The sequence below is a fragment of the Ambystoma mexicanum genome, chromosome 11, assembly GCF_040938575.1.
Source record: "Ambystoma mexicanum isolate Mex_15411 chromosome 11, UKY_AmexF1_1, whole genome shotgun sequence".
NCBI classification, from domain to species: Eukaryota; Metazoa; Chordata; class Amphibia; order Caudata; family Ambystomatidae; genus Ambystoma; species Ambystoma mexicanum.
The window spans coordinates 251,139,602-251,167,475 of NC_090934.1; the positions used below are offsets into that span (position 1 = coordinate 251,139,602).

At 48.4% G+C, this 27,874-nt stretch overlaps 1 protein-coding gene across 1 annotated transcript in view; it reads right to left on the reverse strand.

Moving 5' to 3' along the window:
- The window catches only part of LOC138504694 (peptide methionine sulfoxide reductase MsrA-like), a 351,651-nt gene that overhangs the window by 323,017 nt on the left and 760 nt on the right, over window positions 1-27,874 (reverse strand). The window lies entirely within an intron of this gene.

Sequence of the window (27,874 nt, forward strand, 5' to 3'; positions counted from 1 at the left end):
GACCGGGACACCATAACCGCCATTGTGGACATGACACACGCTGACCTTGTCAGCATGATAGATAGCCCAACCGCCATCCCACCCCTACTGAAGGTGGTGTCTGTACTCCACTTCCTGGCCACAGGCACCTACCAGCACACAGTCGGACAGTTGCATGGCATTTCACAGCCAGTGTTCTCACGGACACTATTGCAAGTGCTCGATGCCCTCCTGAAGCACGCAGACGACTACATCTCTCTACCACGCTCGGAGCAGGAAATTACGAACACAAAAGTGGGATTCCATGCACTTGGCGGCATACCGGGTTGCATTGGTGCCATCGACTGCACCCATGTGGAATTGGTTGTCCCACATGCCATGGAGGCCCAGTACCGCAACCGAAAACAATATCATTCTCTTAATGTACAAATGGTGTGTGACTCCAACAGGATCATTACACATTGTTGTGCCCGATTTCCTGGATCAACCCATGATTCCATGGTCATGAGGAACTCTACAATACCACGCTACATGGAGCGACACGCAGGGAACAGATCCTGGCTACTCGGTGAGTCTCATTCCATGCATGATAATGTGGGGTATGTGATGCGGCAATGACCTGGCAGGAAGGGGGGGGGTGCGTACGTAGCAATGTCATTCCACAAACATCCTTTATTGTCCACATACAGGTGATGCCGGGTATCCACTGAAGAGATGGCTCCTTACACCACTCCGGAACCCACAGAACCAGCATGAGGAGGACTACAACCATGCCCACTCACGTACCCGTGTAGTCATAGAGCAGGCATTCGGCCTACTGAAGACTCGTTTCCGCTGCCTCAGCAGGTCTGGCGGGGCACTCCTATACCGCCATGAGAAGGTTGCAAAGATGGTCATGGCATGTGTCATGCTACACAACATGTGCGTACGTAGAAATGTGCCCATGCCCCCTGACGCAGAACTGCAAGCACCTGAAGATGGTCATGATGAGGGCGGGGATGTGGCAGCACCTCAAGGAGTCCGCGAGGCACAGGAGGGCCGTGAAATTCGTCAGATTATCATAGATTCATGCTTCTAGCACTCACGCCTGGTGGCTGATACATGGACACAGGACTTGTGGCACTGTGTGTGTCTGGAACATGCACAATATGGACTGTACGCCTATAAGGGCCTCGTACACAAAGATCAATGTCCACACATCTCATTGGATGATTGTGAAATATTTATAGCATATGTGAAATTAAGTTACACACCCCATCGACCCGCCACCCAAGTAAGCCCAACACACCCCCTCCACCCTCCTACCTCCCTCCCGAACACCAGTGTCCAAGGATGCTCATTGTCATTGGGCAGATGCTATTGCAAGCCCCCTCTCCGGGTATCAGGGGCACCCCTGCCTGTAGAGCGCAGGTTCCTCCCAGATCTACGTTGGGGGCTGCCCTGGACGGAACTTGCAACGGATGATGTCTCTGCCTGCTCACGTCCATGCATGTCCCTAAGGGTTTGTGAGAGCTCAGTGAGCACACGGCGCACAGCGGCAAGTTCAGCACATACGTCTTTGGACGTCGCATGCAGTTCCCCCCTCAGGCTCTCGGTGCTTCTCTCCATTTGTGCCCTTAGTGTCTCTGTACTTCTCTCCATTTCTGCCCTAAGTGTCTCAGTTGATGTTTCTATGGCTGCCTTAGTACCCCCACATTCATCAGCATGGTCCTTGAGGAGCGTGGCCAGTTGCTGCTGTTGCACGATCACCTGGTCGAGGGACTGTTGCCTCTGCTGTGCCATGGCCATTTGCGGTGGTGTCACAGAGGGGCTGGTCACCTCATGTTGCCTTGCCACGGGGCTTGGGGGGGATGGCCAGTCGTCGTCTTGTGGGTGCCCCTGCATGGTATCCTCATGGTGTACGGGATGAAACAAACAGGGGGATTGAGACAGGTCACGGATGGATCCTAGATCGACTTCCCCGTTTTCTGTGTCGGAGCATGCTGCCATTAATGCAGTGTCACCTATGGTGCTGCTGCCACCAGAAGCAGTGACTTCTGTGGCATCCATTGGGGGGACCTGTGGTGGTGCTGTTGTGGGCATGCTGGCTGCTGGGGTGCCTGTTGGAGTTCCCTCCTGTGTGCTGCCACTTGATTTGTGCTGCTGCCGTGTCTTGATCCGTGCAGCTGAGGTGGAGGGTCTTTGGCCGTTGGTCTTGGCCCTCTTTGCAGGTGTGCTGGTAGGGGTGTCCTGGAGCTCGTCGTTTGAATCGGACCCTGTGGTGGAGTAAAGGAGGGCGAGCATTATTGATGGGTCTGTGGAAATTGGAATGGCAATGTATCACATGCATTGGGGTGGTACCTGAGGGTGATTTGGGTCAGGGCCTTGGAGGTGGTTTAATTTTGTGTGGATTGAGGATGCAGTTGTTTTGCAGCCTGCAGTTAGGGTGTGCCTGCTGCACGTGTAGAGGGTGTTTTTAGGATTTTAAATTATTTATGTATTTAATGTGACTTTTAAGGTGCGCTATCAGGCCTATATATGTGGACGTTCTCCTGGACATGTGTTTCTGTTGCACTATGGGGACACGTGGTGCTTCACATGATTGGACTTTGTGGATTTGGCATTGCTTTATTTGGCCCACCTACCTGATTCTTCGGATGTCTGCACTCCTTTCTCCATCCCTCCGACTCCCTCTATACTCTCCATTCCAATGGTGGAGGCACAGATTTCTTCCCAGGGGGTCAACTTGATGGGTGATTCCGATCCTCCCCCGGTAGCTGTGGCAATGTTACGGTTGGCGGATAGTATGCTCCGTACGCGTATCCGCAAGTCGTCCCATCGCTTTCTGCATTGCTGTGGGTTGCGGGGTGCGGTCCCCACCGCACTTACCCGCTGTGCCACCAGGGCCCATATGGCCTTCTTGTCCGCAAGTGCCGTCCTGGTCATTTGCGTAGAGAAGACGACGGCAGCATTCTCCTGGAGGGTCTCTGTGAGCACGGTGAGTTCCTCACGGGAGAAGTGGACCTGCCGCTTGCGGTCGCACGCTTTTTTTGCTACTTTTCCCATTTTAATTGTTTTCACTGGGGTGGCTACCGGTTTGGAATGTGTCTCAGGGTAGTGTTTTTAATGGTTGTGTGGAGATTCTGATTTTATAGGTGTGCGGCGTGCGGTTTCCCGTTCCGGGACCATGTTTTTACTTCCGTTTCCGTATATTTACGGTCACCGTATTTTCCGATTGGCGCTCATTACGGTGACCGCTATGATGGGTGGCGGAATTGCACCTAGGGCGCCGTACGACGGCGGTGAGGGGCGTTTTGGGGACATTTCCGCCATCGCGGACTTTGCACTTCCGCCATGGCGTAGTGCTCGTGCCCGATGGGTCAGAATTGGCCGCACTTTACTCCGCCGTGCAATGGCGGAAACGCTATTTACGCTATGGCGGTCCGGTCGGTTACTTTCCGCCAGGGTCGTAATGAGGGCCATTGTCTTTTGCTGAAATCCTATCAAGTTATTTTCTGTACTGCATTTTCATTCCACATTGCATCTATTTGAAACCCTAAAAGTATTGTTTCTATCTTATCCATCCTATACCCACTCATCATTGATTATAAAGAAGTGTGCTAGTGCCAGACTATCCATTATTGATTACTGCTCAGATTAAATGTGATATTCAATTATTAATTCATTATAAAAGTGTGATATATATATATACTGTTTAATTTTTTTTTCAAATAAACCTTTTAAACTTGCAAAACAGAACTACTTCTTAGCTCAGTGGGGTCAGGGGGATTCCAAGAGAGGGGTGTTATATAGGGGTAGTCATCCAGAACTCATGAACTGGACATAAAGATATATCAATAAGGGTTTCCATTCAGTATCCCAGACTAGGCATTGACTGAGCTGTAGTGTTGAATTGAATCCTCTTACAAGTGTCTGAGCATTAACCCTCCTCCTTTAAGGAAGGACAATGCTCAAAAGCTGGTAGCTTCCTGCCCCATGTTCTATCACTTGCACAGACTGGGGTGGGCTCTGCATGTCTAACCCCACCCTGGTATGTTTGAGGGACAGGACAGGGCACGGCTGGGTGAAGAAAAGGATGCTTTGGGGGTGTTCTTTCTTCACATCCCCGGGCATCTTTTCAGCCAATGTTCATCGGCTTTCACTGCAGGCCCGGGAGGGACTGCAGTGCACCTCTGTGGCAGGGATGGCTGATTTCAGCACTACCTGCTGCAGATTCGGTGTAGCCCCCACCATACCCATGAGTAACAGGATTTTGCTGTTATTCGTGGACATGGTGGGGGCTGTCATTGATGGTGGGGCTCTCCCCCTCCCACACCATTGGCTAGCCCCCACTGCACAATTTACCTCTCCCAGGAACACATTCTCAGGGTGTTGTTATGGGCAAGGTGGATTATCCCCAATTCATCCGCTCATAGAAGAAGGCCATTATCCAAGCCTGCATCTCTGGTGCCACTAACAACACAGCTGAACTGTTCAAAATATGCAAGAAACTCGCAAATCCTACTGAAGTCTCCACTTCTCCTCTACCATCCCTAAACTCTGCACTGCACTGGCCTCTCACTTCATAATCAAAACTCGGGACATCTTGTCCTCACTCTCTTCTACACCACTCCCATCTCCTTCATCCGCTCTCAGGCCTCCCTTATTCCCCCAGTTGCCCTCCCTCCTACTCTCCTCTTTCTCACCCATATCTCCGGATGAGGTCTGGGGACAAATATTGTTTATGAATGTCTCTTCCAAACAGGCTCTCCCCTGCTCCTCCAGAACTACCAAGGACAAAATTGCCTCCCTTGCTCCAGCCTTGGCTGATTTCTGCAATCACTCATTCGCCACTGGCTCCTTTCGCAACTCCTCAAGCACTCCCTTGTGCACCCTCTCCTCAAAAAGTCTTCTGCCGAGCACTCCTGCCTGGCTAACTACTGCCCTATCTCCATTACCCCCTCCCTGGGCAAACTCTTGGAGAAACTGGTCATCTCCCAGCTGATCTACGACACTGAATATGTTTTTTGTCCCCACAACCACCAGTTTGGCTTCAGAGCAGCCAGAGGCACAGAAGCTGCACTCCTGACCACTCATGAAGACTTGCTCTCAAACCTTGATTCCAACTTTCCTTCCGTTCTCATCCTTCTTGACCTTCCCTCTGCCTTTGCTATGGTCAATCATGCCACCCTTTTCTTTTAAACCAGCTCTGTGATACCTTTGACATCACGGACCTGGCACTGGACTGGTTGACCTTCTTCTCTGACCGACCATCTGAGGTTCAACTGGGCCCTTTTCTTTCCTCCATCACACTCTGCACCTGTAGCATCCTTCAAGGCTCTATACTCTTGCCGTGGCTATTCACCATCTACCTCGCCCCTCCAGCCCATTTGGTCTTGGACTTCTTTCCACACTTCTATTATTATGCGAATGACACACAGCTCTCCCTCAAGCTTCCCTCCACTGCCTCTTCTTCTTCCTCTCTCATTCCTGACTGTCTGACTGCTATTCAGGTGTGGTGTGCTGCTAGAGATCTCTGCCTTAATGCCAGTAAGACTGAGATCCTTCTCGTTGGGACCCCAGCTCCCTCCTTCTCTCCTACTCCCTGACCGCCCTCCATGGGTCCCCTCTCCTCACCCTCTTGTGAGGCATAAACCTTGGTGTCATCTTCAACTACTCTCTCGCCTTCTCTCCTCACATCACCAGTCCCCAGAACCTCAATGTCTCCAGAGCTCTGGTCCTCTATGGGCTAAAGTACTGCAATAGCTTCTTCCTCAATCTGCCTAAATCCTCCCTTTTCCCGCTTCAACTAATCCAGAATAGGACTGCAAGACTTATTATTTGCCTCAAGCACAGGGACCGCATCTCTCCAGCCCTAAAATCCCTTCACTGTTTCCCGGGTGCTGCGAGAATCATGTTCAAGACCCTTTGCTCTGAAACACTTGTGTATAGGCGCGTTATAAGTGCCATATTATATCATCATCCACAAGGTTTTCTGGGTCCTGGGACCCCGCTACATCCAACTCTCTCTCCCCAAATACCTACCTGCTAGAGCCCTTTGATCTTCTAGTTGCAGCTCTCTGCAGATCAGACACTTTTCCAAGCAGAAAGTGGGGGGCAGATCTCTCTCTTCCACAGGAGCCTCCCTCTGGAATGGCCTCCCTCCCCTCTCAGACATGAGCCAGAACTCGTTAAGCTCTGGAAGTTCCTCAAGACACTCCTTTTCCCTTCTTCCTTCCCTCTCTTCCTCCCCTGCTAATGTCCCTCTCTGGCGCATTGACTTGCTGCCCGGTTCCTTCTGATTCATACAGGGCACCAGGCCCTCTTCGCCCTGTTGACCTGAGCACTTTGGTCTCCCCTGAACCCCCCCAACATGCACTTGCCCTATGGGGCTCCTTCCCCTGGTCTAGCCTGGATTGCGCCCATCCAGCCCCATCCTCACACATAGCATGTGGACTGCCATACCCCTCCACTCTCTGCACTCCCCTGGCACTTGTCCATCTGGCCTCCCCATAGCACTTGCCTAGCCCAGGGGCCCTCTTCTCCCCCTTTTGCCATCCCCCCCGGACTTGCACACTCTCCACTATGACCTGCAATACCTTTCTCTCCTTAGCAATAGTGCACACTGCTCTGACTTGCTCTTCCCCCTCCTCCCCTCTCCCTTGCACTTCTTGTTACTGCACTTGCACGATATGAAATGACACAAGGCCTAGTAGGACTGTGTTTGTTATTTTTCCCCCTTGCACCTCTCTCCCCATCCCCTGTCTTGTTGTGCCCTGAAACACCATTTGCTGTATAGGTGCTTTATAAATAACCAATAAAGAAATACATACAAATCATTGAAGGGCACCAGGGATGTGGATGCACTGTGCGTGCTCCACAGGGGCTGCTATTCAGGTTGTCCCTGTGCGCTTTGGTCTGCCAAGGGGATGGATAGTGCCTGTGGCTGAGGGTGATGTCCCTCCTGCAAACCTACTGGTATGCCACGCTGTGCAGCAACATTGTGCAGTACACACGATGCTGTGATGATCTTGCATACTACTGGTGGGGCATACAGCAATATGCTGCTAGAGTAGTCAAGGGAGCGGAAGCGTGACTTGAGCACCCCAAATATGTGCCTCACTATGCCCTTAGTAGCTATGTGTGCTGTATTATACCTTAGGTCAGCTGGGGAGGTAGGATTTCTGAATGGGGTGAGCAGGGATGGCGAGAGAGGGTAGGCACTGTCCCCTGCAAATGTGTAAATGGGTGTTGCTAGCACTGATTTTTATGGGCTGATATTCTGTTTATGAATGCATGTGTTTGATAGTTGATACTCACCGATGAGCCAGGTGTTGCAGAAGGTTCCTAATGCAAGGGTGTGGTATAAGGGTCAACGGTGGTAAATGAAGCTATCATGTGTGCTTCTGGGGAAATTTGCATTCATATGCATGATGACTCCTTTGCATCACAGATGACCTGTGCATTGAATGAATGCCAATTCTTCTGGTTGCAGGGCATGTGCTCGCTCGCTCAGGGGGCTGTAACACAATATGCATGCAATCAATGGCTCCCAGTACCAGTGGGAAGTGTGCTATGGCATAGAACTCATTGCACACTCTCTTTTGTTTTACATAGGTTACCCCAAGTGGGACGGGTATGCCCAGACATGGGTCCAGAGTCTGCTGGGCCTAGAAACCCAAGCTACACCTCACCGATGACGCCCAACAAGGCTGAAACATGCCTGGGGATGCTCGTGGTCTTGTGCAGAAGGGATGTGACCTAGCTGTTTGGGCTGAACTTCCCCTTTTGCAGTGGGACCATGCCTGATTTGCATATGGTTTTTCCTCTACTGAATGGCTTTGCAGGCTGAAGAACGATGGTCTGGAGGGTTGCACAGAGCAATGCCAAAGGTTTGGATTAATTCCTAACCTTCCAACCATCGCCTCTTTTATTTTGCATAAATCACCCAAATAGGACGGATGTGCCCAGACGTGGGTCCTGCTGGGCCTAGAGGCCCAAGATACTCCTCAATGATGACACCCCACAAGGCTGAAACAGGTCTGGGGAAGTTTGTGGTCTGGTGCAGAAGAAATGTGACCTAGCAGTTGGAACTGTACTGCCCCTTTTGTGGTGGGACCAAACCTGATTTGCATATGGTTTTTCCCCTTCTGTAATGGCTTCGCAGGCTGAAGAACGATGGTCTGGAGGGTTGCCCAGAGCAATGCCAGAGGTTAGGGTTAAATTTAGGGTAGGCACCAGGTTTGCGTGGTTAGCGTGGCCTGCTATATGCCCCCAACAATGCCAGAGGAGTGCTGGAACGAGCTCGTAGCCATAGAATGTAGTGCCGTCAGCACCTTCTCCATGGGTGTGAGTGCATGGGAGCAGATGGTGGGTGATGCCAGGTCTTCCTGCGAGGATGAAAAATCCTGTCCCTCACCAACCTCCTCCTCCTCCTTCCATGAACATGTATGTTTGTTGCCACTACAGCGGGATTCATTCTGGAAGTGCAATCGTGTAATGGTGTGCATTGAGTGCTTTTATTCGCGGGCTTTGCACTTTGTACTTGTGTTGGGTATCATGTGGCAGTGGGATCACAAGGTTTGCGTGTGCCTTTTCACTCTAAGATGTTGCAGTTAGGAATCCATGAATTGGGTTATGTTTGCGCTTGAAAGGACGTGTTTGTTTTCTATGTGGCGTGTCCCTCAACACGCGCAGGTTATTCCTGGTTCTTCCTTGTAGGACTGGGGAATATGCATGTTCTACCCCCTATTTATTTCTTTGTCCAGGCCCTTCCCACACTTTGCTCTGTGTGTCACTCAAAGCAGTCAAAATCACACAAAGTAGGTAAGGACCTGCACAAAATGAGTACATACCAACGCAAAGTCCGATCAATGAATCGGCTGCGTGAGTTTTGCGTGCTGCAAAGTGCACTTTTTTAGCAAAATGTGCCCTTTTGCCACGCAAAACCTTCTAGGAATCTGACCCACAGAATTAGCAGAAACTTTAAAAGGATTATAATAGTTTCCAAACATTACATAAAGTTGCAAACATCACATGTTACAATACCATACAGCATAGCATCCCATACCATACTGCACAACTTCCCAAAGCAAAGCAACACATGGCAAATGGGATGACGATTGGTGCGCATTTATTCTCTCTACCTCTGTTTCTCTCTCTATTACTCTTGCCCTCTCTCTCTCTCTCTCTCTACCTCTCTCCCTACCTCTCTCTGCTGTAGATGCATTGAATCAGTCACAGGTACAAGTAGTAGAAAATGACCTGCCTCCCATGAATTGAACATTATACAATGTTTTTGAGGATTTTCAAATTCGTACAGGGGATTTATTGCTGGTTATTTGCCTCTTTGATCCCCTTTATTTGCTGCCTAGAAATGAAGAACCAATTGATTGGCAACCAAAGGGGAAACTTGCGTTTCATAAGTGAAAATCAGTGTTTTGCTGTTCAGTAATCAGCGTAACAACCAGAACGTTCACAAATAGCGGAGTAGAGTAGTATGAGCTGCTTTAAGGAGGTCCAGCACAATCTCAAATTCCGGAATAACGATTAAGAAAGCTGAAAAATATTAGACTGATGTGAATATATCAGGGAGGCTATATTTCAATATGTAACCACAAAACAAATGAAGGATGGCTTGCTAAAAGCAGGATAATGGCAGCTTATTTTGGACATTCTGGCAGAGGAAAATCAAAATAATGTAATGTCATGCTGATTTTAGTGTCCTGAAATGTGTACAGAGATGGAAGAATATGTGAAGTAATTGAATATTATTCTTATTATTGTTATTATTAGGTTTTTTATACTGCCCCAGCTCACCATCATATGTTAAGTCCAGGTGTGTGAGGGGCTCGAAATATGCTTAGGCTATCCTAAGTATACATTATGTGAAATAATGTAACATGTTTATGTAAAGTATTTTTACATGGAACCCCGTGGGTAAAACACAGGTAATGGTATTATTTTTTACATCACTATGGATTGTCGAGTATTTCAAAAGAACGTAACCACATTGGAGTTGGGTAATCTACTTTGAAAGATAGTAATAATAATAATATTAATAATTTGCGTTTGGCTACAGCACTTAAAGTCTGATTCCTACTCCTTAAAAGCGCAGTATTCATTGCTGCTAATATTAATAATGGTGTTCAATTTATCGACTTTATTGACTTCAGAAGGATAAAAGGTTGAGCTGGCACCAGTGCTTTAAGTGGGATAAGCATTTGAAGGGGGCGCTGATAGGTCATGATGTAATAGTTGGGGGCGGGCCTAAAAAGGGTCTTGCGCATGTTCAAATCCTAAGTGACTAATAAAGCTTTCAAAGAGGAGTGGCCTGTGCAATTAAAGGAGTGACCTAACAGAGCTGATCGAGTCTCCAAAGGTGCAATGAAAGGGAAAACATTCTGCTTTAAAAGATGTACTTTAACATGGTTAATGAGTGTAGAACTTTTGACCAAAATAAAGATATTCAAATATGAAACAGAGCATCAAATCAAAAGGGGTCAGTACATCATGCAGTCCCATAGTTCTTCTGAAAGAAATCCATTATTCTTATATACTAATTAAAGGCATTCTAATGATAATACATAAGTGTCAATGTGTGGCAAAAATCAAACAATACATTCTCTTTTAATCTCCCTTTCCTGTCCTGTTTGAATAGTACCTAATTTCATATTTCTTTAACTGATGTTGTGATCATTAAAATTTCTTATGGTGACATCTACAGGCAAAAAGCAGTATTGCCACTCATATTGCCACTTTAAAGAAATTTGGTGAGGGCGGTCAGTTTCGTTGAGCCCTGGCAGAGCCCTGGCTCAAGGGCAGTATTTGGAGACTTGCACGATATGAAATGACACAAGGCCTAGTAGGACTGTGTTTGTTATTTTTCCCCCTTGCACCTCTCTCCCCATCCCCTGTCTTGTTGTGCCCTGAAACACCATTTGCTGTATAGGTGCTTTATAAATAACCAATAAAGAAATACATACAAATCATTGAAGGGCACCAGGGATGTGGATGCACTGTGCGTGCTCCACAGGGGCTGCTATTCAGGTTGTCCCTGTGCGCTTTGGTCTGCCAAGGGGATGGATAGTGCCTGTGGCTGAGGGTGATGTCCCTCCTGCAAACCTACTGGTATGCCACGCTGTGCAGCAACATTGTGCAGTACACACGATGCTGTGATGATCTTGCATACTACTGGTGGGGCATACAGCAATATGCTGCTAGAGTAGTCAAGGGAGCGGAAGCGTGACTTGAGCACCCCAAATATGTGCCTCACTATGCCCTTAGTAGCTATGTGTGCTGTATTATACCTTAGGTCAGCTGGGGAGGTAGGATTTCTGAATGGGGTGAGCAGGGATGGCGAGAGAGGGTAGGCACTGTCCCCTGCAAATGTGGAAATGGGTGTTGCTAGCACTGATTTTTATGGGCTGATATTCTGTTTATGAATGCATGTGTTTGATAGTTGATACTCACCGACGAGCCAGGTGTTGCAGAAGGTTCCTAATGCAAGGGTGTGGTATAAGGGTCAACGGTGGTAAATGAAGCTATCATGTGTGCTTCTGGGGAAATTTGCATTCATATGCATGATGACTCCTTTGCATCACAGATGACCTGTGCATTGAATGAATGCCAATTCTTCTGGTTGCAGGGCATGTGCTCGCTCGCTCAGGGGGCTGTAACACAATATGCATGCAATCAATGGCTCCCAGTACCAGTGGGAAGTGTGCTATGGCATAAAACTCATTGCACACTCTCTTTTGTTTTACATAGGTTACCCCAAGTGGGACGGGTATGCCCAGACATGGGTCCAGAGTCTGCTGGGCCTAGAAACCCAAGCTACACCTCACTGATGACGCCCAACAAGGCTGAAACATGCCTGGGGATGCTCGTGGTCTTGTGCAGAAGGGATGTGACCTAGCTGTTTGGGCTGAACTTCCCCTTTTGCAGTGGGACCATGCCTGATTTGCATATGGTTTTTCCTCTACTGAATGGCTTTGCAGGCTGAAGAACGATGGTCTGGAGGGTTGCACAGAGCAATGCCAAAGGTTTGGATTAATTCCTAACCTTCCAACCATCGCCTCTTTTATTTTGCATAAATCACCCAAATAGGACGGATGTGCCCAGACGTGGGTCCTGCTGGGCCTAGAGGCCCAAGATACTCCTCAATGATGACACCCCACAAGGCTGAAACAGGTCTGGGGAAGTTTGTGGTCTGGTGCAGAAGAAATGTGACCTAGCAGTTGGAACTGTACTGCCCCTTTTGGGGTGGGACCAAACCTGATTTGCATATGGTTTTTCCCCTTCTGTAATGGCTTCGCAGGCTGAAGAACGATGGTCTGGAGGGTTGCCCAGAGCAATGCCAGAGGTTAGGGTTAAATTTAGGGTAGGCACCAGGTTTGCGTGGTTAGCGTGGCCTGCTATATGCCCCCAACAATGCCAGAGGAGTGCTGGAACGAGCTCGTAGCCATAGAATGTAGTGCCGTCAGCACCTTCTCCATGGGTGTGAGTGCATGGGAGCAGATGGTGGGTGATGCCAGGTCTTCCTGCGAGGATGAAAAATCCTGTCCCTCACCAACCTCCTCCTCCTTCCATGAACATGTATGTTTGTTGCCACTACAGCGGGATTCATTCTGGAAGTGCAATGGTGTAATGGTGTGCATTGAGTGCTTTTATTCGCGGGCTTTGCACTTTGTACTTGTGTTGGGTATCATGTGGCAGTGGGATCACAAGGTTTGCGTGTGCCTTTTCACTCTAAGATGTTGCAGTTAGGAATCCATGAATTGGGTTATGTTTGCGCTTGAAAGGACGTATTTGTTTTCTATGTGGCGTGTCCCTCAACACGCGCAGGTTATTCCTGGTTCTTCCTTGTAGGACTGGGGAATATGCATGTTCTACCCCCTATTTATTTCTTTGTCCAGGCCCTTCCCACACTTTGCTCTGTGTGTCACTCAAAGCAGTCAAAATCACACAAAGTAGGTAAGGACCTGCACAAAATGAGTACATACCAACGCAAAGTCCGATCAATGAATCGGCTGCGTGAGTTTTGCGTGCTGCAAAGTGCACTTTTTTAGCAAAATGTGCCCTTTTGCCACGCAAAACCTTCTAGGAATCTGACCCACAGAATTAGCAGAAACTTTAAAAGGATTATAATAGTTTCCAAACATTACATAAAGTTGCAAACATCACATGTTACAATACCATACAGCATAGCATCCCATACCATACTGCACAACTTCCCAAAGCAAAGCAACACATGGCAAATGGGATGACGATTGGTGCGCATTTATTCTCTCTACCTCTGTTTCTCTCTCTATTACTCTTGCCCTCTCTCTCTCTCTCTCTCTACCTCTCTCCCTACCTCTCTCTGCTGTAGATGCATTGAATCAGTCACAGGTACAAGTAGTAGAAAATGACCTGCCTCCCATGAATTGAACATTATACAATGTTTTTGAGGATTTTCAAATTCGTACAAGGGATTTATTGCTGGTTATTTGCCTCTTTGATCCCCTTTATTTGCTGCCTAGAAATTAAGAACCAATTGATTGGCAACCAAAGGGGAAACTTGCGTTTCATAAGTGAAAATCAGTGTTTTGCTGTTCAGTAATCAGCGTAACAACCAGAACGTTCACAAATAGCGGAGTAGAGTAGTATGAGCTGCTTTAAGGAGGTCCAGCACAATCTCAAATTCCGGAATAACGATTAAGAAAGCTGAAAAATATTAGACTGATGTGAATATATCAGGGAGGCTATATTTCAATATGTAACCACAAAACAAATGAAGGATGGCTTGCTAAAAGCAGGATAATGGCAGCTTATTTTGGACATTCTGGCAGAGGAAAATCAAAATAATGTAATGTCATGCTGATTTTAGTGTCCTGAAATGTGTACAGAGATGGAAGAATATGTGAAGTAATTGAATATTATTCTTATTATTGTTATTATTAGGTTTTTTATACTGCCCCAGCTCACCATCATATGTTAAGTCCAGGTGTGTGAGGGGCTCGAAATATGCTTAGGCTATCCTAAGTATACATTATGTGAAATAATGTAACATGTTTATGTAAAGTATTTTTACATGGAACCCCGTGGGTAAAACACAGGTAATGGTATTATTTTTTACATCACTATGGATTGTCGAGTATTTCAAAAGAACGTAACCACATTGGAGTTGGGTAATCTACTTTGAAAGATAGTAATAATAATAATATTAATAATTTGCGTTTGGCTACAGCACTTAAAGTCTGATTCCTACTCCTTAAAAGCGCAGTATTCATTGCTGCTAATATTAATAATGGTGTTCAATTTATCGACTTTATTGACTTCAGAAGGATAAAAGGTTGAGCTGGCACCAGTGCTTTAAGTGGGATAAGCATTTGAAGGGGGCGCTGATAGGTCATGATGTAATAGTTGGGGGCGGGCCTAAAAAGGGTCTTGCGCATGTTCAAATCCTAAGTGACTAATAAAGCTTTCAAAGAGGAGTGGCCTGTGCAATTAAAGGAGTGACCTAACAGAGCTGATCGAGTCTCCAAAGGTGCAATGAAAGGGAAAACATTCTGCTTTAAAAGATGTACTTAAACATGGTTAATGAGTGTAGAACTTTTGACCAAAATAAAGATTTTCAAATATGAAACAGAGCATCAAATCAAAAGGGGTCAGTACATCATGCAGTCCCATAGTTCTTCTGAAAGAAATCCATTATTCTTATATACTAATTAAAGGCATTCTAATGATAATACATAAGTGTCAATGTGTGGCAAAAATCAAACAATACATTCTCTTTTAATCTCCCTTTCCTGTCCTGTTTGAATAGTACCTAATTTCATATTTCTTTAACTGATGTTGTGATCATTAACATTTCTTATGGTGACATCTACAGGCAAAAAGCAGTATTGCCACTCATATTGCCACTTTAAAGAAATTTGGTGAGGGCGGTCAGTTTCGTTGAGCCCTGGCAGAGCCCTGGCTCAAGGGCAGTATTTGGAGACTGCCAGGACTGATCACTGGCTAGCCCTGGCACACTTAAAGCACTGGCTGGGACTGCAATGGGATTCAAACTACCAATGTGCATTCTGGCCACTTGTGAGAGGCCACACTTAATTCAGAAATTGTCCACCAGGGAAACGGCCAGATAGCCACCAGCCGTAAGGTATTCAAAATTCAGCAGGACAGACAGCAAAAGGAAATGCGTTTGCAGCGCGGTCCGCTCCACTAGATTAACCAGCTTCTGTAAGCGATGCCTACTAAGGATAATGAAGTGCTAGATGTTTACTTGCATAGTTGCAGAGGCATTTCCGCCCATGTCCGCTCTATTACCATTGGAGCATTCCTTCTGTAGAGGCAGCTCAGAGTACATACCACCTGTATCCTGACTCCAGAGTCTGCCACACACACAGCTCTCCCTGTTCCATCTTTGTGTGGCCTGATGCCAGCTCATCTGCCCTTCTAACACCTCTCTGATTAGGCTCCCCCTCAGTCACCTATTCTCAACCCTACCTCATGTGAAATTGCCACCAGAGCCAGGGCAGGTAAAGGGGGTGTGAAGGGAGGGTGCTAGAGGGCCATCCAAGATGGCCGCTTAAGTCTCAGCTCCCGTGTAGCCCCGCATCAATCCTGCCTGATCCTGCGGTTCCTGGCTCTGGTGTGCCCCGGAACCCCTGTTCCTGAAGCGCTAGCCTCCTTAACAACACTCTCACGAAATCTGGAGGAAAATAGGCGCTCCCTGCCCGAAAATCGGCCAAGCAGCCCGACCACCGAACTACGCAGGGCCGGCCCACTCGACTCCACGCTCCCAGGGCCGGCCAGTCTAACTACATCGAGCACCTCCCGCGTTGTCTACGGAGAGTGGGCCCAGAGAGAGGGAGAGATTGGCAGCGGGCCGAAGCGGGCCGAAGAACGCCCCCCCGGCCGGTGACGAACCATCGGGTGAGCCTGACCTTCCTCTCTCCCCCACGTGCAGCGGAGACAACAGTCGGTGGATTGGACTGCTTCATCGTCCGCCCCCATCGGCTCCGGCAGCCGGCTTCCCAGCCGTGGGCCGTGGAGCGTAGCCTCACCCCCCCGCTGAAGAAGGCGGTGAAGAACCAGAGGGTGCAGCAGCGACACGAGGAGTCGGCGTGTAGCTGCGCCCCCCCCCGGCAGCCTCTACATCTGAGCCCGGCCTCCTCCACCGAGCCCATCCGGCGATCGGAGCCCGATCAAGAGAAGCATTGGCAGTGTGTGCCCAGTGCAAATCGAACACAGTTGGCGGCGTCCCAGAGCTGCCGGGAGGTAAGGAGGGGTGGAGAAACTGCGACTCTCCCCAGGAGCTACCCCGAGGGGTGGGGACCCGCTCCCCCAGCTAAAATTTCACAACAGTCCCTGCCAGTCAAGGATTGTCGACACACCCGTACGCTCGGAGCCCTTGAGGTACCCTGTACTACTACACAGGGGAAAAGGCATTAGACTATTCCCCCTCCTCCTCCTGCGCTAGATTTACCCAACGTTAAACATCCCGTCATCTATCAAAGGCACCCCATGACTGTCGGCCCCCCATGCTAAGAAGCCCTTGGGCGGGCATCCCTCGTCACACATCAGTCCTGTAACGAAGCTATTCGTGGAATCTGCGCCACTGGAGGAGGGCTCCATATACGACGAGAACCCCCCTCCCCACCTCTCTCCTGTATTGCCGCTAATTCGCCTTTTACGCCCAAGGTAGTCCCCGAGAGAGGTGAAAGGACACAGCAAGACCTCCCGCATCCCAAATTTAAGCTGCTTTGATCCCGCAGCCGTGATGGGGAAATACGATAAATCACAGAGGAAGCTGAACTTCGAAAGTGGCACGACCCCTAGGGCTCTACCCCCCAAGAAGACCAAGCTTCTTCGTCCGTTTGCCCCCAACTGGAAGCAATCGAGGAGAACCCCTTTGAAATAAAAGAACTCCTTCTGGACGTGAAAGCTGGCATCGGCAGTTTGAGTAACAAAATGGACGGCCTAGCGTCCAAGGTCGATCTCCTACAACATCGCATGGATTCCCATGCCGAACGCATGAACGAGATGGAGCAAAGGGTGTCGGATCTCGATGATAGCTCGGCAACCCTAACCAACAGAGTCTCTCAGCTGGAAACACAGATGAAACTAACCATTGCCAAGTGTGAGGACCTGGAGGGTCGATCGAGGCGGAACAACCTGCGGATAGTCAGAGTGAGAGAACAGCAAACGCAGGAGAACCAACTATTTATTATTGAGAGAGCCCACAGGATTCCCGCGACGAGACCAGCACCAGGCGCTCCTCCTAGGCCAATAATTGAATTACAGGGATCGCGACGCCCTGCTCCGCCTCGCCAGGGAAAAGGGCGAGCTATGCTACGACGGGGACACAATCCACCTCTATCCCGATTTGTCCCCAGCAGTACAGTTACAAAGGAAAACATTTGCTAGTGTCAAACTGAGACTCTGTAACAACCAACTGCCGTATTCAATGCTCTATCCGGCACGCTTGAGAATCCAGCACAGGGGGAGGGTCCAGTTCTTCCAAACCCCGGATGAAGCAAATCTGTTCCTTGATCACCTAGGTCTCCCAGATCAGAACCAGGCTCGACCTAGACCTCAAAGAGACAGGAACCCCAGGAATCCTCCTTAAAAGGCACTTCAAAGCTACGCACAAAATGCGGCACAGCAGCGCAGAGTAAACCAGTTCATTTACAACAGTACGAGTCGGGGCAAGGCCACTTGGGAGGCCCCAGGTGCCCCCAGCACAGCTACTGTTCAGTTACTGTTTGCCTAGGTTGAGTCGGTACATTCGGGGTGTGATTTAACACCTCGTCATGGTGACTCCATGGGCCTTTTTGGTTTTGGGTAGGGTAATGCAGAAACTCCCGGCGGGCCAGTTTGAGGTTGCCCCCCCAGGGGAGAGTTACGTCTCGGGCCTGTTGAGGTTAGCCCGCCGTTCGAGCCCCTCGATGTTAAGGGGAAAATTAAGCGCCACCGGATCGCGTCTGTCCGGCTCCTCGCCGGCTCCCTGCCCGCTGCCGAACCCGTCGCCGCACCGAGGCCCACAGCCCGAAAGCAGGGACCCCAACGGAAGCTCAAATACCGCCAGACCTCCGCAACCCATGAAACTAGAAACACGGCTCGATATAAAATCTAAGTCGCCCCATTCAACGTTCTAACATGGAATATAAGAGGCGGCAACATTCCGGCTAAATCCAGAAAAATTCTGCAATACCTAAGGTGCCACGAAGTGGACGTAGCATTGATTCAAGAGACTCATTTTGCTCAAGGGAAGGACCACCAGTGGGCCAAAAGCTGTGGCTGCCACAGATACTTTTCATCTTACTCCACATATTCGAGAGGAGTCACTATCCTTATACACAGGCGTCTCAGCTTCCGGCTACTACACACGGCAAAAGACGACGAAGGCAGAGCGCTATTGGTGAGCGGCATTATCGCAGGTCAGAAAGTGACATTTGTTCATTCGTATGCACCGAATATAGATGGCCCCAACAACTTTGGCTGGGTGCTAACACAGCTCTCGTCGCTCAACCCGGCAACAATCGTCTGGGGCGGAGACATGAACGCGGCGTTAGATCCTGTAAGGGACAGATCGACAACCACTCAACATCCACCCTCCAAGGCCAGTCTCCAGATAAAAGAAATTTGTAGAGCATTTGACTTACAAGACTCGTGGAGAGTCTCCAATGGGGAACAGCGCAAATACACCTTTCACTCGACAGTCCACAATACAAGCTCCAGGATTGACTACTACTTCACCTCAACAAACACCCCCCTATCATGCGGCCGGTGCTCCATCCACCCGAGAACACTCTCAGACCACTCACCAATCCTTCTTAAGCTCAATACTGCCAACCCCACTCCACCGCTACAGCGTTGGCGCTTTAAGCAGGGATCACTAAGGGACGAGGTCTTTGCTTCCGAGCTAAGAGAGGAGATCGACGTGTTCCTGGAGGCCAACCTGGGGTCGGTCCCCTCAGCATGCACAATCTGGGAATCCTTAAAATGCTTCATCAGAGGAGTCTGCCTCGCCAAAGAAAATGGCATTCTCAAACGTATTAGAAGCGAGCTTACAACCAGCGAAAAAAAATTGAAGCAACTCGAGATCCAGAATCCGAACAAAACCAACCCGCAGTCAGCAGCCGCCATAAAAACGGAACTACAAAAATTCAACGCAACAGCGGAACGTGAGGTTAAGTTTCTATACCGCACGAGCCAAGTCCGTCAATATGGTGAGGGCCAGAAACCAGGAGCTCTACTGGCAAATCTAATCAGAGCCGACAACAAGCAGTCCCAAATAGAAAAGATCAGAACAAGGCAAGGAGAGGAAGTCCACACGGATGAAAAGATAGCAGAAGAATTTAGGCTTTTTTATCAAGATCTACACAGCGCCAGGCTCCCGAAAGACTCGAACCTCCCGCTGAAATACTTAGAAGACACCGAACTCTATTGGGTCGAGCACCAACTACGCGAACCTCTGAATGAACTGATTTCACAGGAAGAGATCCGAGCAGCTATAAAAACCCTACCACCCTCCAAGGCACCAGGCCCTGATGGCCTAACGGGTGAATTCTGTAAAGCCTTTGCGGAAACCCTGGCCCCCCTGTTGGCAGCTGTATATGAGGAAGCATTGGAGCGTGGGTCCCTTCCTCACTCCTCCCGCGAAGCCAATGTCATTCTACTACACAAATCAGGAAAACCTCCGGAAGAATGCGCCTCGTACCGCCCGATCTCACTGCTTAATCTAGACAATAAAATCCTTGCCAAAATCCTAGCGAAAAGATTGATGCCCCTGATGCCTGCCCTGGTGCTAGCTGACCAAGCGGGCTTTATACCAGGCCGCAATACGACCTTTGGCATCCGAAGAATGTTTGGAATCATCGAGGCTCTTGACCCGGCAGACCAAGCAATTGAAGTCCTGTTAGACGCAGAAAAGGCGTTCGATTCGGTGGAGTGGCCGTTTATGTTCCTGGTTCTCACCAGGATGGGGCTGGGGGCTCGCTTCATCAAGCTCGTCTCCCTCCTATACACCAATCCACAAGCTAATATCATAGTGGGCTCGGCAAAATCATCCTTAATAAACCTACAGCGTGGCACAAGACAAGGTTGTCCTCTTTCTGCACTAATATTCGCTCTGGTAATGGAGCCACTAGCCTCCAATCTGCGGGAACTCTGTCAACAGAGGGGTCTCATAATCAGCCCACACAAGCTCATAGTATCCCTATACACCGATGACTTGGCCCTATATATAAGAGACCCAGAGGTTAATCTGAACCCAGTCATGCGGGAAGTCATCAAATTTGGGGCGGCCTCCGGATTGAAAATTAATCATTCAAAATCAGTCGTCTTCCCACTGACCCGAGACACAAAACTGTTTGCCGACGACTTCGGACTCACGTGGAGAACCGCCGGGGTTCGACATCTGGGGATCCAACTGTCACTGGACCATCAAGCAGTGTTCCGGGATAACTATGAAGAGGTGCTCAAATCCCTGCACGACAAGGTCTCTCGCTGGAAGACACTCCCACTGACACTCTGGGGCAGAACCTCATTAGTGAAAATGGTAGTATTGCCAAAACTGCTGTACCTCTTCAACAATATACCGCTGTTACTACCACAAACCTTGTTGAAAAGGCTCAAAAGCTTGGTTCTTGAGTTACTCTGGGCTGGCAAACCAGCTAGAGTGGCGTATACGATACTGATACTCCCCGTGTCCAGTGGCGGCCTGGCCCTCCCTGATCTTGAAAAATATTTCTGGGCAGCCCAGGCACAATACCTCAGCCACTGGTATGCAACGCAAACAATCCATCCTCATGTACAGGTGGAACGAGCCCTGGCGACTCCCAACTTCCTGACTGCAGTGGTCTTCGCCCAGCTCCCCGTTCCCAATCGCACGATGAACGTGATGCTCACAATGTACAAGGTCTGGAGGACCGTGGCGAAGAAGTTGGGGGTGCACACAAGGTACTCTCCCCTCTTGCCAGTCAAATTTATCCCTGGGATCCCTCTGACATCAGAAAAAGTGTTTCACCAGTGGGTTGATAAACTGCATATAAGATCCCTAGGGGACCTATTCACAGAAGAAGGTTTCATGACACCAGACCAAGCCAAACAGAAAGGGGGCAACACTGCGCTAGATGTGTTCCTCTACTTCCGAACTCGCTACACCCTATAGACCCACCTGCCAGACTTCCCGCGTCAACCACCTATGTGGCAATTGTTGCACAATGTCATTCAAGCGCAAGGAGACGGCAGGCTGCTGTCGCAAATATACAAAACTCTGACCACTGGAACACCCCCCGTCAATACTGGGGCGAAAAATAGATGGGAAAAAGCGCTAAACACAAATATACCAGAAGCAGATTGGAGCTACATATTGAATCAGACTCAGAAAATTGCACTTAATTCCCGGCTCAAACTCATTCATTTCAATTTCCTTCACCAAACATACTACACACCGGAAAAAGCTACCAAACACCATCCCGACATCCAGACAGAGTGCAAGAGATGCGGAACCATAGCCGCGAGCTTTATACACATGGCATGGGAATGCCCCGAGGTAGCCCCCTTCTGGAACAGGGTGCTAGATACGTCAACGGCAATCCTGGGAGAAGCAATACAACCGAGATGCACGGCAGCCCTGCTGGGGATGACCAGGCTGCTATCAGCTCCTTCGAGGAAACTGGCCGGAGTCCTACTAACACTAGCCCGCAGGAGAGTCGCCCTGGCATGGGGCCGCGGCCCCCCGCCATCCTACACAGCCTGGCGAAAGGATCTACTCTACTACCAGGATGTAGAGGCAGATTTCATTAAACTCCTTCCTCAGCACGCGCGCCCGCCCAACATCTGGGGCCCGCTGATAACTTTTCTGATAAATGAAGATGATTCCTCCTCAACAGACACTTCGGAGTCAGGCAACGCACCCTGATACAGTCTGCAGTCAGGCCAATAATCCCCGGAGCGAGGACCCGGTGGGGCGAACTGTTGCTAACCAGCATATCTGCCTTGAGGCGGCGGAGGGGGGGCGGGCGGGGGAGCGTGGGGGAGGGCGGTGGAGGGGATCTAAGTTAACGGCGCAGAGTTGATAATCCACCCTAATGTGGGTGTGTAATTGTTCGGTGTGTTAAATACCAAAAATAAACGTTTTTTTAAAAAAGGGGGTGTGAAGAGAGGGTACCCTGGGGCTTAGTTTCCAATAAAGGCCCCACCAAGGCCTTTGTTGAAATCATTATTATTGTTAGTATTATTTTTTAAATATTGATTGGTCAGGTGATGGGCACGAGATGGTTTGCCCTGTGACCCTCCTGCCCAGACTCAAACCTAGAGATCCAAGCCCAGAGACCCAACACAATGACATATTTGGCCAAATGATTGTGGGCCATCCAAATAGGCCATTCGGTCGCTCTTCAGCAATGCTGGAAACTGACACAATTTAATGGGGGAACTCACCCCTTCTCCTTTGCGGGGTCAGGGGACTGTGGGGGTTTGTCATTGGTGTGGTTGGGAATAGGGCAGAGCTAAGGGTCCGGAATATAGGGTGCTGACTGCTTTACATAAAAACAAAGTGCATTTTGGAACATAAGAATGACCACCAATTTATCAGACATGAAACAATATGGCTCCTCCTATTGGCGCTCGTCCAATTTTGTTCAAAACTGGCATCCTTTTTGTTAATGAGTTCATTACAGTACTTTTCAATTTGATCCGATAAATTTGAAAGAACTCAGAGTGTACTGATTAGAGTAAGACTCCTGGTCCCATTGGCGTCTCGCGTGTGTATACCGGGGGACGCCAGTGGGGCAAGGAGTCTAATCAGGACATTCGGATCGTGATGCTGAGGTTCCATTAAGGAACGGAATAAGTATTTTTATTAATTCCATACCTTTGCTGGGGAATAAACCTTAAGAAGGATTTTTTTCAAAAACAGACCAGCACGGCCTTCAGAAGGACTTGGTAAAAGTCGAAACACATGTTGCCAATTGGGCAAATGGGAATGTTTTGGAATTTGGGCTCATGAAAATTCTAAACCCATCTGCGGGATGCCCCATCTCTATTTTTCTTCAGATCAAGAAATAAATCATGTTATAGAATTGGAACACTGAGTTCTTTGACATTTATTGGATCAAATTCAAAAGTACTGTAATGAACTCAGTTTTGAACAAAATTTGACGAGTGACAATAGGAGGTGCTAAATTGTTTCTGGTTTGACAGGATATAGGTTGGTGGGATACCTATGGGCATTTTCAGTTTCAAAAGCGCAGCTGAACCCAGCTACAACGCCGTTTTCTCACACAATTTATCAAACATGTCTGTGCTAATAATTCAAATGTTCATTCCCTCTGAGCATGCAATGCACACTTGATATGTTGCTCCATTTTTCTGTCACAATATTCACCCTAACAGTAAAACGTGTGCAAAGCATTAGACATATTTATATATATATATTATAGTTAAGGTGAGTCGGAGGCACATAGGAACTGCTCAAAATTCAATTGTTAATAACTTTTGATTTGAGCAACGGATTTGGTTGAAATTTGGAAAGTGATTAAAAGCCTGTGCACCCCGTGCCCCGCCACCCCCCAGACTGCAAAGTCTTGTAAAGATTTGTTAAAAAATAAAAATGTTATTAAGCTTCCCAAATAGTTTTGTTTTCCTCCAAAAGTGCGGCCTACTTCCCATTCATTTTTACATAGACAAAAATTGACAATTTTTGCCAAAGCGCACATCCTAAAATCTGGACTGATTTGGACCAGGTCTGAAACAACTTGGGCACATGCCATTGACTTGCGCTCCATGCATGGTTTGGGGTTATTTTAAAATTGGATGGAGAAAGGGGTGCTCTTGTCCCCAATAATTATAGTTATATCCCCACGGTGCATTGCAGGATCATGGTTTTCAGAAATTAAACGATCGCCATCTTGTTTTTCTCTTGATGCAAGAGATGTTTGTGGCTATAGCTGAGATTATGGGAAAATGAAATGCAGTAAAAAGCTATTTGCAGGTCAAATAACATGCAAATGCCATCAAGGTAGAGGTGGGGGGATGGCTAGAAAGCACTAAGTGAAATTTGATGTTGTAGGGGGTCCAGGGAACAACACAAAGCTTTATGTAGCCTCGGCTACAGCCGTGAACATCCGACATCTGACAGCAAACTTCGTCACAGAAGCAGCATGTGCTCTGGGGTGAAAGGGAAAGGGCAGGGGAGGTGAGGAGGCGGTCGGGGAAGCTTGCACAGATGAGAGAGGCACTTGGTGATGGCCTGGGGGAGCAAGGAAGTATTTGCCGATATTTGTGGCTTCGTGTAGTTCGGTACCTGCGATGTCGGGGTGAAAAATCATTGGCTATTGCTGAAGGACATGGTCAGTGACTCAATTACCATCCAGGTCTCCCATTCATGCAGTAACCAGGACAGACTCTGCTGAGCTTTAAAGTAAGGAAGAGGTCAGCCTCCTCTGGACATGTTGCCTGATAAATAGGCCAAACTTACAATACCACTTAGAGTAATGGGCCGTCCCTTCTCTTGCTTTCAAGCTAAGCAGGGTCAGCCACGCTTTGAAGCTAAGCAGGGTCAGTCCCAGTCACTGCAAGGATGGGCAACCGAATGGGCATCTGGATTATTTACTTATTTTAAACCGTGTTACTGTCAGTCCTTGAAGGTTTTGGATTCAGAGACAATTGTCTGCCTTTTGCTTAATTGCATTCATGTATTTGTAATCTCCCAGTCATTAATACAAAATAAAAAAATAGATATGTTTACAGCAACAATGGGTTTCTTATCCCTGCACTAACTAGGCCAAATCCTGCTTAGCTTCAAAGTGAGGAAGGGGTCAGTGCACTAAGGCCATGTTGCCTAATATATGCCCCCACCCCCTTAGAAGAACACTTAGAGAAACATGGCCCAAGAGGGCTGGATCCTTCCTTGCTTTGAAACTAAGCAGGGTCGTTCCCGGTTACTGCATGGATGGCAGACAGTCCTGAATGCCATGTGTTTTCTTAGTTTTAAATATCTCATAACACACAGCATCTGCATTTTGATAAAACAGAAAAAATGAAATTTAAAAAATCACATTTATGATGAACACTGCTATCAGAGATCCCTGGCCTTAAGGAGTTCAAGACACAGCTCTTAACCATTATGCTACAATGATTTTATTGTTTGGAATTTTATAAGTTTCATACCTAGCCTTTTATCATTGAACATATTAAATGATAGGCTAAGTACGAAATGTATGCCCCATGAAGCTCCATGCCATTATGTCCTAGTAGTTAAATGTTGTGCCTTGAACTGAGAAAAACCAGGGTTCAAGGCTGTGTGTTTTTTATTTATTTAACTGATTTAACTTAATTAAAAGAAAAGCAACGCAAGTGGCAGGTGGCGAGGTTTGTTGCATTGCAGTCCTGTGATCTTATTCAGCGTCAGGGCATTTAGACATGGCTGCAATGTCAGTCACGTCCAAACGCCCAAACATCCCTTGCGCCAAAATAACAGTGCCGGAATGGGTTTCGCTCCAAAAAGGGCGTGCCGAAATGGGTGCTGCAGCGGGATGGGTGTGCCAAATTGGCACGTGCTAAAATGATGGTGCCGAAAAGGGGTGTACCGCTTGGAGAACGCTGCTTTACCAAAGCGTGTGCTGCATGGCAAATAATGTCATCTCACTTCTCATTGCCTAAACACATTCTGAGTTCTGAAAGTTTTAAATATGTCATAAAACACGGCATCCACATTATTATTTTTGAAACCATGCTACTGTCAGTCCTTGAAAGTTTTACCCTCAGAGACCGCTTTTTTGCCTTTTGCTGAATTGCATTCTGGTATTTGTAGTCTCACAGTCAAGATGGGTGGGAATAATGCCACAATTGTACACTTTTGCCTAACATAGTTCTATAGGGATTTATATATTTGAGTGACACTATGGTATGTGTACTTTTGAAGTTAGCTTTATAAAGCAGAGTATTGTTGAAAGACAGACATGGGGGTGAGGAGGTGAAATGATGAGAGGGCAAGTAAGTCATGAGTATTTGCCCACAATGTGGTAAGAGAGTTTGCAATCCTGGACACTGGTGCAAGTTACTTTCCCCTGTTTGTGGTTGCTTTTCATGGTACCAGTGAAGGGCACATGTGGGTGGAGAGCATAACTTATTTTTAGAGGGTGGGTGCAATCCCTTTTTTTTCTTTTGAGGTTGGTAAACTTGCACAAGTATTTGGATACCAGGATCTTACTCAGGTTGTCATGTTCCCAGTGCAGACGCTTACCTACAAGAGAATGCATGGTGGGGGTATGTTGCAAAGGTTGGCAGGGACTGGGGTGGGGTCTGTTGGAAAGATGGGAGGGGACTGGGGTGGCGGATATGAGAATGCATGGTGGATGTCAGTTGCAAAGGTGGGCTGTCTGTTGCAATGGTGGGCAGGAACTGGGGTGGAGGATGGTGAGGGGGTGGAAAGGTGGGAGGTGGCTGGGATGGGAGATGAGATGTGGGAATGCATGTTGGGGTATGCTGGAAAGGTGGGAGGGGGCTTGGATGGGGAACTGGGAATGCATAATGGGGTCTGTTGGAAAGGTTGGTGGGGCAGGAGTTGGGGTGTGGGAATACATGGTGGGGGCATTTTGGAAAGGTGGAAGGGGCAGGGGTGGCGGTGTGGGAATGCATGGTGGGGTCTGTTGGAAAGGTTGGCATGGACAGGGGTGGGGGTTTGGGAATGCATGGTGGGGTCTGTTGGAAAAGTGGCAGGGACAGGGGTGGGGGATGTTGGAAAGGTGTGAGGGGGCTGTGGTGGGTTATATGGGAATGCATGGTGGGGTCGGTTGGAAAGGTGGGCAGGGACAGGGGTGGGGGATGTGGGAATGCATGGTTGGGGTATATTGGAAAGGTGTGAGGGGGCTGGTGTGGGTTATATGGGAATGCATGGTGGGGCTATGTTGGAAAGGTGGGATGAGGTGGGGGTTGGGGAATGCATGGTGGGACTCTGTTGGAAAGATGGGTGGGGGCTGGGGCGAAGGGATGTACAAATGAATGGTGGGGGTATGTTGGAAAGGTGGGAGGTTGTGGGTGTGGGCATGTGGAAATTCATGTTGGGGGATGCTGGAAAAGTGGGCAGTGACTGGAGTAGGGGGTGGGGATTGGGGGTGTGTGGGTAGCAGAGGTGTACAGGACAGGGATGATAATGGGTGTGTAATAGAGGGGTAGTGGGTGATGGACCCAGAGTGGAGTGATGGCAGGGTAGGAAAAGAGAGCACAGGGCGGACTCCTCCTGAAATGAAGAGAGAAGGGAGCGTGTTGGGGGAGAGGGAAAAAGGTATTAGAGTAGGTGTAGGTGTTCGTTTATGGAGGGAGGGCGAGCAGTTGAATATTTTGACCCCCTACGGTTGGGCAATATGCAACTGCTCATATGGAATAACTGGGCGCGAGTAGAGGGTGGGGGCAACCACCTGCCTTTCGATGTTCAGAGCTACATCCCTTTAAATCAGGGGTCTGCAACCTTTCGCTCTCCAGAGGTTTCGAACAAGAAATCCCATGATCCACCAGCATTGGCCATGCTGACTATCACTGGTGGGTCTTGTAGTCCAAAACATCTGGAGAGACACGGGTTGCAGACCCCTCCTTTAAATAGCGCGGGAAAATATACACAGAGTGATTCCATGAGCAGTGTGTGCTGAGCATTCTCGGTTGCGATTGCCTGATGAGACGTGTGATGAAATAAAGAGTAATCACTGTGCCCCAGTCTACTGTGGACTGGAATGCACAATGAACACTGCTGCCGTGTCTTTGGGTACTGTAACATGTAAGCGCGCAGCCCATAACTGCATTAGGTGCCTCGCGATAGGTAGTTGCATCCTCAGACCAGCTGGCAGGGTGAGTCCCACGATTGAAATTCCGCTCTCATGCCAGCAATCACTAATGCACTGGCACAGTGAATCACACAGTACCC